The sequence below is a fragment of the Aphidius gifuensis genome, linkage group LG5, assembly GCF_014905175.1.
Source record: "Aphidius gifuensis isolate YNYX2018 linkage group LG5, ASM1490517v1, whole genome shotgun sequence".
Lineage (NCBI taxonomy): Eukaryota > Metazoa > Arthropoda > Insecta > Hymenoptera > Braconidae > Aphidius > Aphidius gifuensis.
Window position 1 is genome coordinate 8,623,858 of NC_057792.1, and position 13,454 is coordinate 8,637,311.

The 13,454-nt window shown below is 28.4% G+C and overlaps 4 long non-coding RNA genes across 4 annotated transcripts; 2 read left to right on the top strand and 2 right to left on the bottom strand.

Moving 5' to 3' along the window:
* Nucleotides 1-27: 27 nt before the first annotated feature.
* Nucleotides 28-3,624, bottom strand: LOC122857516. The gene is made up of 6 exons (XR_006374204.1): nucleotides 3,511-3,624; nucleotides 2,541-3,367; nucleotides 2,293-2,448; nucleotides 2,037-2,211; nucleotides 1,779-1,976; nucleotides 28-1,661 (listed from the first exon to the last, which is right to left on the bottom strand). It is a non-coding gene; the product is annotated as an uncharacterized LOC122857516 (long non-coding RNA).
* Nucleotides 3,625-10,986: 7,362 nt separating this feature from the next.
* LOC122857520 lies at nucleotides 10,987-11,735 on the top strand. Its single transcript, XR_006374209.1, has 3 exons — nucleotides 10,987-11,104; nucleotides 11,201-11,258; nucleotides 11,545-11,735. It is a non-coding gene; the product is annotated as an uncharacterized LOC122857520 (long non-coding RNA).
* A 26-nt stretch (nucleotides 11,736-11,761) lies between these two features.
* LOC122857521 lies at nucleotides 11,762-12,119 on the top strand. Its single transcript, XR_006374210.1, has 3 exons — nucleotides 11,762-11,782; nucleotides 11,853-11,956; nucleotides 12,020-12,119. It is a non-coding gene; the product is annotated as an uncharacterized LOC122857521 (long non-coding RNA).
* Nucleotides 12,120-12,570: 451 nt separating this feature from the next.
* LOC122857519 lies at nucleotides 12,571-13,413 on the bottom strand. The gene is made up of 3 exons (XR_006374208.1): nucleotides 13,059-13,413; nucleotides 12,890-12,978; nucleotides 12,571-12,813 (listed from the first exon to the last, which is right to left on the bottom strand). It is a non-coding gene; the product is annotated as an uncharacterized LOC122857519 (long non-coding RNA).
* Between the last annotated feature and the right edge of the window lie 41 nt (nucleotides 13,414-13,454).

Below are 13,454 nucleotides of genomic sequence, written 5' to 3' on the forward strand. Positions count from 1 at the left end.
TTTTATAATATTCTTTTCAATTTTTTTGAATTTATTTAAAAAATAAAAGGTAAATTGATTTGTTAAATTTCATATAAGTTTATTACTCAAAATTAAATTGTTTACAGATAAAAGAGGTACAAGACAATTTGAAACAACTCCAACTGAAATGGGCTTCAACCTCAGAAGAAGTTATTTAAAATGCTTTATCAAAGCTCCATAGTAGCCAGCGAGAAGCAGTTAAAGCGTGCTTCGATGCTGCCAAATCTTCTCGCGATTTTACTACGAATTAAAAGTCGACGAACATACGAACATATTAGAGAGCATCATATTTCGCAAGTCCCAAAAATTGCCACTCTTAATAAATTTATGAATAAAATGAAACCATCATATGGGTTTCAAGATGAAATATTCAAGCTCATGAAAGCAGAAGCATTGGAAATGCAGCCATTTTATCGACGTGGTAATTTAATATATTTTGAAATTGAAAAAAAAACAACTCATACTATTTTTTAATATAGCCCTGAATTTTCGTGTGCATACTCCGGTACTCTTGTCATCGATGAAATGAAAGTTAGTGCAGGATTTTCATTCAATAGAAATTGACTTAAATTTACTGGTTTAGTTGATCTGGGGGAGTATATTCCTAAACATCAAGCGAGTGAGCAAGGTGATCATGCACTAGTGGAGTTTTTTCAAGCAAAGGATGTGCAAGTGGTACAGTTCTACAACATTTAGCGTTAGAATGCACTATTTTACTTGAACAATCAGGCTTCTACGTTGATAACATCACAACTGATGGTGCTACTCAGAACCGAAAAATGTGGAAAGATTTTGGCTTGAAAGATGATGATAACAGTTGTGCCCATCCATGTAGAAATATTGATTTTAATGATGGCTCATCCACTAGGAGTCATGAACGTTTATACTTTTGTTCAGACTATTCACACTTACATAAGCTTGTAAAAGGGCTTCATGTAAATCACTTATCTTTTTCTTCTTTTCTTGATTCATCGTTCATTTGTTGGTATTTTTTGCTTATTACTTGAGCTCGTTAAATAGTATAAATATTAAGTATTGCTTTCGTGAGAGATTCTTGGTGATGAGAACATCCTACAAAAGAGGTTTCTTTATTGAGAATGTTATCAGCTATTTTTAAAAAGCTATAAGCTATCTTTAAAAGCCCTTTCAAGGGCACTAATGAGGTTGTAAAGTGTTGTTGATGGATACTTTAAATAGTCATGGGACAATTGATCAATTAGTTTATCTTTTTCCAAGTCACCGCGCTTTTTTGTCACAGACATGACGCAGTCTGGACAAGAAATAATTTTTTTGCATTTATATGCTATAAAATCAGCCATGTATTCAACCACATATTCTTCTGAAGTATCCATGTTGTAAGGATGACCATGAGGTCGTCTTTGCCATCACACTGCTTGGGTTGGTTGTTCTCTTTTTCTATTATTTTATTCAGTATGTTCGACCATTGCAATTGATTTTCATCTTCATCAAGATGATCTGAATTAAATAAAATTTCAAATATACCGATTCTTTCTACGTTCGATCTTTTTTGGAGGTTTTATAAGTGAGTAGAAGCTTAACAGTCGGTACACTTGTATGAAAAGCAAGGAGCCTGGGCGATCACTTGATCCATAAACTGATCGAATCATGCCAAAGAAAGCCTGGAACCACAAAAAAAAAATTAATATATATTTCAGTAAGTTTAACAACAGGAATTAAATGTATATTAAAGTTATTGTCTAACATATAGATTAGTTATGTATATTATAAAATATTACCTCCAAAGCATCTTGGTTTAGGCGAGCAGTCATAAGATATGAATATCCACATTTCTCACTTAAAAAATCCATGACATCAATAGTTGTTTGAAGCGTAACTAAAAATCCAGTGTATGTACTGTTTGATATAAAACGGTACTCTTTTTCTTTAGCTACATTGTTCCAGTTTTGCAAGTACAATCGAAAATCAACGATGACCTGTGAAAAGAAATCAACAACATTGTAAATTAATGTTCATAAAATGATAAATAAATTTACCTTCATAGTAATGCTCATTGCCATATTGTAAAGAGTTCTTGATTGAACGTGAGGGCATTGCAGTTCTTGCATTTTGAATACGTTCGATAAACTTGATAGTAGACTCACAGTTATGCAACTCAGGACAGCTATTTTTGTGTATTTTCATTGAAGCAACGACTCTTTCAGAAAATACCTGTACATTGCAAATGAAAACCAGTTGTAAAAAAAAAGAATTTGGTGTATTTATTGAAAAATAAGTTGAAATTTTATAAACCTTAAATGCCATTCCAACATTCATTTTTTGCCAGTACTTCGGATTAAGGTGATCTGGTGTTAATTTATAAGCTATCTCCAGCCCTATATTTGTCTTCCCACTGTCTAATTTTATGACTGCTTCCCAGTGTTTTTTTCTTATTACACCATCAGGAGTCTGTGACAGATATAAAAATATTATAAATTTTAAAGACTTGATATGATTAAATTCATTAGTAAGAAATGAATAATATATATGTGTGTTCTCACCCATACTTCTTCTTTATCGAATAAAAAATTTCTGAATTGCAAAAAAATTACTTCTTGTCCAGACTGCGTCATGTCTGTGACAAAAAAGCGCGGTGACTTGGAAAAAGATAAACTAATTGATCAATTGTCCCATGACTATTTAAAGTATCCATCAACAACACTTTACAACCTCATTAGTGCCCTTGAAAGGGCTTTTAAAGATAGCTTATAGCTTTTTAAAAATAGCTGATAACATTCTCAATAAAGAAACCTCTTTTGTAGGATGTTCTCATCACCAAGAATCTCTCACGAAAGCAATACTTAATATTTATACTATTTAACGAGCTCAAGTAATAAGCAAAAAATACCAACAAATGAACGATGAATCAAGAAAAGAAGAAAAAGATAAGTGATTTACATGAAGCCCTTTTACAAGCTTATGTAAGTGTGAATAGTCTGAACAAAAGTATAAACGTTCATGACTCCTAGTGGATGAGCCATCATTAAAATCAATATTTCTACATGGATGGGCACAACTGTTATCATCATCTTTCAAGCCAAAATCTTTCCACATTTTTCGGTTCTGAGTAGCACCATCAGTTGTGATGTTATCAACGTAGAAGCCTGATTGTTCAAGTAAAATAGTGCATTCTAACGCTAAATGTTGTAGAACTGTACCACTTGCACATCCTTTGCTTGAAAAAACTCCACTAGTGCATGATCACCTTGCTCACTCGCTTGATGTTTAGGAATATACTCCCCCAGATCAACTAAACCAGTAAATTTAAGTCAACTTCTATTGAATGAAAATCCTGCACTAACTTTCATTTCATCGATGACAAGAGTACCTGAGTATAAAAATTCAATGATTATGAGTAAGTTCAATTCAATGATTTTAGAAACTTGCAAAACATAAATAAATAAAAAATCAGAATACGTTAAGAATTCTTTTTTATAAAAGTGTTGGTTCAACAATGTTGGATTTACTTACTTTTGGTATTTGAAAAAGCGCTCGATGCCCTCTTGTTTTGGTTTTGCCGGTAGTTTTAATACAGCAAACTCGCGCCATACTTTTATACTTCTATATGAAAATATATAACAAAATTTATTCAAAATATATGAGCCAAAAAAACGCTACAAAAACCAACAAGGTGAATTAGTTCTATTTTCTAGATACTTGCTGCATACCAATTTTATTGTGGTAGTTATACGTGTGATAATATATGAACGGTATCTTTACATGTAGGTGAATGTTTATGTTTATCATACAATGTGTGAAGTTAATGTTTTTTATTAAACAATATATTAATAACTTTTAACAATTATATTGAATAGATTAAAGGAAAAAATTACAATTTTCCGGAAAAGTATGCGCGAAAATACATGATTATAAAAAAAATTAAAAATCAATTGATCATGACAATAATAAAATATTTATCAATTGAATTTATATCAAAAAAGAAATCTTGAAATTAATTTAAAAAAAAAATAATATTGTGAATAAATACTGATAAACATGTTCTTGGTTTTTGAATTTATTTTTTTCTATATTTCAATCATAAGTGCTTTGAAAATATTACTCAAATATTAATAATTTAACATCTATCAAATAATAACAAAAATAAAGTGATTTAAAACAAATTTTGAACTATAAGTTAATCATTATTTGTTTTAGTTTGTTATTTTACAGATAATTGTAAGTTACCTTAATATAATAAATTAGTTGGATATTGTTATAGTTTAAAACATTTTTAAAGTTTATTTTTATATATATGTCAATAAATGAATACTATTTTAGTAGCTATACCTAAACTCATAGTAATTATCATTAAAATTATATGCATTAATTTCTTTGACAAATTTCATTATTTTATTATTATTATATTATTATGAATATATGTATAAAAAAAAAACTATGTACTTATTTTATCTTCATTAGGCAAGATTGTTTACATTGATAATCTAAAGAGTAATAACTAATCAATTTTATGTTGTTTAATAATTTATTATTAATTTTTTTATTATGAATCTTATTAATTTTATTTATTATTTTGTAAAAATAATAAATAATAAAAATGATTACTTTATTTATTAGTTATCAATAATAAACATAAATAAACAAAAACAATACGTCAGAATTCTTTTTTGTAGTTGTTGGTTCAACAATGTTATTTCTTACTTTTGGTATTTTAAAATAATTCCGAGCCATTTTATACATTATTTTTACTTACGGAGTTCGCTCCGCGCTATTCTTTATACTTCTATATAAATTTTATTATAAAATATAATATCACAATATATATGTATATATAATATCACAGAAAGAAAAAAAAAGAAAGAACGCTATTCCAGACGAGCTTGCGCAATAACAATATTTATTGAGAATGTTAAGCGCATGTACGGCTGAGGACAATCAGTGCCAAAATGGCATGATAGAGAAGCTCAAAGTCCAAGAGACAGTGATGGGTAAATGGTCGATTTTTGAGGTTTCATACACTTACAGTAAGATACTGTAAGATACTGTAAGAAACTGTAAGATACCTAGTGATGTCGACTGATACGGTATTTGGTATTTTACCGGTATTAAATACGGTAAAATACGGTATTTGGTATCAAATTGAAATACCATACCAATATGCCTTTTACCGATTTTTCCATGTAAATACCGTAAAATACGAGTAAAATTTTCGATACGGTATTTTTACAACTATATAGGTGAAAATACGGTATTTTCTGTTTTTGGTACCAGCAAAAAAAAAATTTTTTTTTTTTTTTTTTTTCTTTCATATAAGTAATTTCTAGATTATCAACCGTGGCACTGGTCATTAATAGCGGCCATATTTGATATTTTGTTTTATTGTCAAATGTCAATTGCTCAGCTGTTTTTATTATATTGCACATTCCACATTGACATTATTATTTTTAAAGTCGATATAATAACAAAGAAACTATTTAAGTGTAATGAAAATTTATTAATATAAATACTTCTTCCAATAATACTAACTTTTTTTATTTAAAAAAACCTTATTTTTTTAAGGACAAATATTTTTTTTTTTTTATATTTTAATTTTGCTATATAATTTATTTACTGAATTTATTTATTGAATTTATTTATCATCTATAACTTCGTATGTATTTAATTTTATTTATACAATAAAATCAAGTTATGTTCATATATTTTTTATTTTTCAATACCATGAGTAACATCTCTATAGTTGTAAATACGGTATTGGTATCGAAAATTTCACTGATACCGTATTTTTACATACAGATTATTGATACGGTATTGAATGGTAAATTACCGTATCAATACCGTATTTTGTACCGTATTTGGTATCAAAAATAAAATACCGGTATTTGCACATCACTAAAGATACCTCTGACGCCATTTTGAACATTCTTATTGACTGTCGACTCGACAATTAGTTCTTATTGCTCGATATATATTGGTACATGTAATTTATTTGTTATATAAATATATATAATATCAAGGAAAACCAGTTTTAAGGAATTAATGTTGCTTGAAACATAATTTTTTGGCAACAGTAATTTCTTAGCTCCATCCTTTCCTTAGCTACTGCTTTTCCTCGGACATTTTCTATTTATTAAATAAATAATATACATGGGAGAATAATATTAGTTAGCTCTTTTTTATTCTTATCAATAATAAGTATAAGTGATTAACTTATTATTGCGATAAAAAAAATGGCAAAAAAACACTGAAATCCGCCTTCTTGATATACCGAACTGAACGAAGGTTTTGGAACGTACTCCAGGATAAGTTCCAAAACCTCAGTTGGTTCGTGATCTCCAAAATGGCGGCAATTAAGATTGAATTTAAAAAAATTTCAAAAATCCCTATTTACTTTCCTAGATAAGTGTCAGTTGATACTTGATGTTTTTTCAGTAAACAAATAAGAATAATATCAGTCGGTTATTTTTCTTCATATCAGAAATAAGTATAAACGAATCATGGAGGTGAATTATATATTATATTATATTATTATATATTCACCTCCATGAAACGAATAAATTATTATTGTGATTATAAAAATGGCAAATAACGTAAAGTCAAGGCTGCCACCAAAAAAAAAGTGTATAACACTGATATTTTTTCGGAATCTTCACTTAAAAAAACCAACGGAAAAAAAATGGAAAAATGAATGAAAAAACGAAAAATAAGAGGTTGCATAGGAAATAAATAGGGAATTTTTTTTTAAAATAACCGGGAAAAATCTGAAAAATAATTTGAAAAACTCCAGAAAAATATCTCTGGAAGTCTCAGACGCGTAGAAATTCGGAGAAAATACCTAAATTTTAATGCCCTGTGAACTGGACTGCAGTGCTAACACTACAAAAATATTCAATTTTCCATGATGAACTATACTTATTTTTGCTGGTATACCACCGCACCCGTATTCACAGGGCATTACAATTTAGGGCTTTTTTTATCCAGCGGTGGCGCTTGTGGAGCTTTTATATTGTTTTATATGTAAAATCTATATAAAAAAAATTTTATAAGCGCCATCAGTGGCAAAAAAAAGCCCTAAATTGTATAAAATTTGCCCTGTGAATACGGGTGCAGACATGTAAAATTTTAATTTGTTAAACTAGGTGCTTATTTTTGGGTATTTTTTTTTTTACTTTAATGCGCATATTATGCAAACATCAGGAGAGAACAGTGGCGTCAAATAAATAATTCTTAAAAAATAAGAATTCAAACATCACTAATCCGGTTCTTCTTAAGGCATGTCCAACGCGGAACGAAAATACAGAGAAGTTTTTGAAATTTCGACAGTAGATTATTTATGTAATAATACACAATCTCTAATTTTTTTATAATTTTTTTGTCGGTGGTTTTTCTTAAATTAATTAATAAAGTTGACATTTTCGAAGGAGGTTATACATAGGCTCTTATGGCCAGCCGAGTACACTTCACACAAACCTGGTTAGAAACTATATGAAAAAATACAGAGACTATTTCGAAAAACTGATATATTATAAAATGAAAAAAGACGAAAATTTTGAGCCGTATATGAAAAAAGTTTTGTCGGTGGGTTTTTTTTAATAAATAAAAATAGACGCGAAAATTAGGAATTTTGACATATTATTGTCGGCATAGTTTGAACATAGAGTAAAACTGACAGAAGAAGTTTGCATGTGTGGTCACACAGACACGTAATTGCCGTGATCTCTTCTGCCAGTCTCACTCTATATTCAAGTTGGCCAACATTAAATTTCAACATAATTTTTAATTTATAGTAAATGATATTTTGGATAAATAAATTTAAATAAAATAAGATAATAAACATTTTTTTATTGTGAAATAAGGTCAAATATGGTAAAAATAACGTGTTATGATTGATTTAAAAAAAAAAAAATTATTTTTTTGGGGTTGGCAGTGCATTTCTTGTAATATAAAATAGATAGGACATTCTCCCCTCCACAACACTCTAAAACCGGCGTTGGACATGCCTTAAAGGAGTACCTCCGCGAGAATCGAAATAGAAAGTTTCGTTCACAGCGTAGTGATAATTGAAACAAAAAGTCTATATTGTAGTTCAAAGTTTTTGCCTAATACTGTACCAATAGCTGTGTTCGATGGTCGTCTCGGCTCAGGGGTGCGTTCCGTGGCTATCCAGTCCGTACGAACTTCAAAATGGCGACGAAAAAAATGAAAATTCTAATAATGTTAAAAGTTACTATGATACATCACTATAGCCAAAGAGAAGGCCAGAGATTTATAATAACTTAAAATATTAAGTATTAGTATTTTTTTCAGGTTTAAGTTGACAGAGTTTCTATTTAATTATTTTAAATCTGTCGAATTAATTGGCTAACGTCAAATTTGATCAGATATTTTCAAATGAAAAAAATCAGATCTACCACAACAAAGGATCAAAATATTTCCAAACTTCGCCATTTTGAAGTTCGTACGGACTGGATAGCCACGGAACGCTCCCCAGTTCCGTCTCACTTACGGCTCACTTATGGCGCTAGCGACGTACGGTTGTTTGAAGAACTGCAAAGGCACAAAATCTCAATACAGGTGCTTATCTATATCATCACTGTATTAATGCCCCAATAAATATTGTTTATTTACTTTATGCAAACAGTGTCATCATAATAATCTATTACAGTAAATTAATAAATATATAATCAACATGAATATAGATAATATAATTCAGGTAAGAGCAAATAGTAAATGAAAGAAATAGAAATAAAAATAAAAATTTTAGGGATGATATAGATAGGCACCAGCAGTCCAATTCAGAGGGCAAATTTTTTACAATTTAGGGCTTTTTTTTACCGCTGATGGCGCTTGTAAAAATTTTTTTTATATAGATTTTACATACAAAAGCTTCACAAGCGCCGTGAGTGGTGAAAAAAAGCCCTAAATTGTAATGCCCTGTGAATTGGACTGCTGTATTGAGATTTTGTGCCTTTGTAGTTCTTCAAACAACCGTACGTCGCTAGCGCCATAAGTGAGCCGTAAGTGAGACGGAACTGAGCCGCGCAGGAGTAATGCCGGAGTAATATTTCCACCAGGGAAAAGCTACAACTTGTATCAATAAAATAAAAAGTTACACCTCAATAACAATAACATAGATTGTAAATTAAAATTTTTCAGCTCACGTCTTTCTCATCAAAAATTTATTGAAGGCAATATGCAACTGTTAATAAATAATTGTCGTTCAACAATTTTTTTTCATCTATGGTCTGTCATCATCTGCTATTTATTGTAAGAAGAAATAGCTTACTCTAAATTTTAATTCACAATAATTTGTTATTATTATTGATGTATGAATTCCGATTTTATGAGTGCAAAATAGCTATTCTGCTCTTTTCTTTAAATTAGATAAGAATTCAATTAAAAAGACCCCATGCGTTTGTATATGAACATTTTAGAGCAAATATTTTATTTTTGTCGTTGTTTTTGAGGTAAAAATCCAATGTTTGTACAAATTAGTACAAAATATTCTGATTATTTAACAAAGTATTGTAAATTTAAATTCTCGAGTAAACTATTTTTTTTTAAATACTATTAAAGTACGAATCCTGCTTTCATTGATTCAGATAGGCTCATGACTTTTTTTTCAAGAATAAAGAAAAAAATTATCTATCATTATTTATTATCCGAGGTGCCATGCAATTGTTAATAATCAATTTTCGTCAAATAATTTTTTTCTATTCTTTTCAATTGTAGGACAAATTCTGTTATTATTAATATAAATTAACCCATGACTTTTTCTTTAAGAGTAAAAACAAATCATTCAATAACATTTATTTTTTAAGGCACCATGGAATTGTTATTAAACAATTACATGACACCTCAAAATAATAGAATAATCTTTTTAAATAATTCTTTTTTTATCTTTGGAGAGAAAAACGTTGGCTGATAATAGCAGAATTCGTACTTCAGTGGAAAATAATATAAAAAATTGTTAATTAACGATTATTGCATGTCACCTCGAACAATTGTTAACATTTATTTATAAATATTGTTGAATTATTATTTTTTTTTCTTGAAGAGAATGTCGTGAGTTTATTTAAACCAATGAATGCAGGTTTCGTACTTCAATAATGATTGAATAAAAAAATCTGATTACTTCAAAATTTTAATTAACAATACTTTGTTATTATTGTTAATTATGTACAAATCTTGATTTCATTCTTACAGGTTCGCATGCGCCCTATTTGAAAATGAATCTATCTTTTTTTTTGTGTTTGGATGCAGTTTTTTTTTTTCAATTTTTCGTTATTTTTTTATTTATAACACATTAGCTACTTTTTTATTTATAACAATTCAATTAAATATTGGTAAATCATTTGAAGGTTATGGACATTAATATTTTTTGACAGATATAAAATGTTGTTATAATCACATATGTCAACACACACATACATATGTATATGCAATTAGCGCCACCTATATCAATTTATACGACATGCACGTGACCTTCTAATACCCCAATCAGATTCCAGTAAATTCAAAAATGAGGCGCTAAGTTTGAAAAATGAAGCGCCAAGTTCAAATTTGGATGCGCACGCAAAATGCGACGCCATGACACCAATGCTTTTTTTATTTAAGGATCAGCACCCGTATTCAGAGGATGTTCTCATTAGGGCGTTTTTTTTCCGATGGTGGCGTTTGTGAAGCTTTTCTATATGAAATCTATATAAAAAAAATTTTGTTTAGCGCCATCAGCGGAAAAAAAAAGCCCTAATGAGAACAATTTTGCCCCGTGAATACGGGTGCAGGATGTATGTATGAATGTGTGTGATATATATGTATGATAAGTTGTAAAGATGCGCTTGACGCATCTACGGAAGCCCGGTCCAGCCATTATAAAATATTATACATGGTGCAGGAAGCGGGGTAAGGGGCAGTAACTTTAAGGCAGGTTTACAAAAAAGCATCTTAAATATTTTCATGTAAACACAAAATATAACGTATTGGTATTGTTTATACGTCAGTACAACTAACCTCATATTCTTGTTATTATTTAATAAAATATATATAAAATTTATTTATTAAATTAATTAAAATAAATAAACAAAAATCTAGAGGTCAACAGAATTATGTAGGGCAATATAAAATAATATTCATTATTCAATGTTTATCATATATAAATAATGACTTGCTGATATTTTATTTACTGTTTTTTTTTCTTCTCCAGAACAATCACGATGAAACCTTGGATATTTTTGCTGATTGATTATTAAAAGAAGAAATTGGTAAATAATAATATCTAATATAATTTATAAATTGTTCAATAATTTATAACATTAAGCTCACATAATTATGTAGCCTGGTACACCAGTGTAGTAAAAAAAGTAGTTCAAATCCAGATATTTATCATTGTTATTGTTTAAAAATACCATAAATAGTCTCAAATCAAAATCAGGATTATCAGTCAGACAGAATAGTCTGGATAATTTTTTTAATTGACAATGTTTAATTGTTAAATATAAATGAAATTTAAATGTATTATTTGTTTTATTAAATTTTATCATTCAAAAGCTGAGAAGATGTCAACAACACATTCAAAAATTCCAGTTACCATTGACAGTCAGTTGAAATTGAAAGACATTGAATGTAAATTATATTTCGTATTGTCATCTGATAAAATTTGTATGGGTGTTCTTGATGTTGAGATATTGTTTTATTATAAAGAGGTAATTTATTGAAAATACATATTTGTATTTTTTTTTTATTTTATTCGTATTGTTTTTAATTCAGACAGATCTACAAACTTGGGGTAACAAAAGAAATAAAATAATCAAATAATTACAATAAACAGTATTTATTTGGTTTTTTTTTTTTTGTAGAAGATAATTTTAGAGCATCAATTCTTGATGACAGGTTGACTTACAAAATTATTGATGAACTCGAAGCATGGAAAGAACGTCACCAAGAAATTTTTTATATTGAGGTAAGAATATTTATAGATTTTATTTATGAATAATTATTTATTGTTTATTGAATTTTTTTCTAGTTGAAAAAAAAAGAAAAAAGATATTTGAATAGATTAAGTGAAGAGTGGAAGGAACCAAAAGAAGTATTAGATACATTACATTCTTTATCTGTTTTTCAAGAACATACAGAGTAAATAATAACTTTATTATTTATTATATAATTCAAATAAATACGTATCGTTTATTTATTTTTGTTTTTTTTTTCATTACAGAGTTGTTACTTTAATTAATAAAATAAACAAAAAATGGTTTGATGAATTATGTCGTTATTTCTATTAATGTAAAATGATTATTTAATTACCATTATTTTAACTAGAAATAATGTACTACCAGTTTCTTCTTTTAATAATTAATCAGCAAAAATAACTAAGATTTCCTCGTGATTGTTCAGCACCCGTATTCAGAGGATGTTCTCATTAGGGCGTTTTTTTTCCGATGGTGGCGCTTGTGAAGCTTTTCTATGTAAAATCTAAATAAAAAGTTCACAAGCGCCGCCATCGGAAAAAAAAAGCCCTAATGAGAACATCCTCTGAATACGGGTGCTGAAGAGAAAAAAAACAACATGAAAACAAGTAAATAAAATACCAGCAAGTTATTATTTATTTATGATAAACACTTGAATATTATTTTTATATTGCTTACTTAATTTTTATGACCTCTAGATTATGAGACCAGTTATTATCCATGAACTTATCAACAAAGTAACAACTGTAAATGCTGAAATTTTAAAATGATTTGTTTCAACGACTAAATTAACTTTTCCAATAATATCAAACTATGTATCATCAGCCAAATACCAACTCCACAACATACACTGTAATAAAATAAACAAAAATTGTTTTCATAAATAATAGGGTTTTTTTATGAATGTAAAAAAATTATTCAATTACCATTTGTTCAACTAGAAATAATATATTACCAATTTCTTCTTTTATAATAATCAATTAGCAAAAATATCTAAGGTTTTATCGTGATTGTTCTGAAGAGAAAAAAAAACATAAAATAAGTAAATAAAATATCAGCAAGTCATTATTTATTTATAATAAAAACATTGAGTACCTATATTATTTTATATTGTACATCTTACTTAATTTTGTTGATATTAAAGCTCCTGTGACCTCTAGATTTTAGTTTATTCATTTTTATCTATTCAATCAATTAATTTTGTCTATTTTAAAAAATAATATTAGAAATGTACAGGTGACATTTAATACATATAAACAATAACATCAGGTTATATTTTGTGTTTACATGAAAATATTAAAGATGCTTTTTTGTAAACCCACCTTAAAGTTACTGCCCCTTACCCCGCTTCCTGCACCATGTATAATATTTTGGAATGGCCGGACCGGGCTTCCGTACGCATCATTGCCACTCAGCCTCACGTTCATGTCAAATATTAATAAATTTTTCGAACTTCAATTAACAATATCTCTGATTCTAGAAAGTTCAAAC